Below are 489 nucleotides of genomic sequence, written 5' to 3' on the forward strand. Positions count from 1 at the left end.
GTGTAATTTTTTGTACATTTTGGTCGATTTTTGGTGGCGAATTCACTACAAGATGGCGGCCCCCATATAAAAAAGTTCAAATTGGCAGCTTTTTTAAATATTTTATTTACAGTTGTGTGAGATGATATTTAAAGACCTGTCTGAGAACAAGACTAGAACACTGACAGGTCAGTAAGGGCCCCGTCTTGTGGCAATATATCCCCCATAATCATCAAGAAGCAATCTGCCCATATACATGTAGTTGAGCTTGACGTTTGACATTTGGACTCCAAAAAGAATCACAAGGAAGCAAAATATACATGTTACATGTACTATGATGTGAGTCTTACTGGGCTAACAGAAATGTAAATACCGGTGCAATACTCATTTGTTAGCATTGATTTGTTTTATTTCACCTTATTTACCTCCTCCACGCAGAGCCAGAGTCAAAGTTAGAGATCCACAAGATCCACATTGTCTTTGACCTTTGGACCCAAAAGACCTTGACCA

Source organism: Mizuhopecten yessoensis, unplaced genomic scaffold (genome assembly GCF_002113885.1).
Source record: "Mizuhopecten yessoensis strain PY_sf001 unplaced genomic scaffold, ASM211388v2 scaffold8149, whole genome shotgun sequence".
Taxonomy (NCBI): Eukaryota; Metazoa; Mollusca; class Bivalvia; order Pectinida; family Pectinidae; genus Mizuhopecten; species Mizuhopecten yessoensis.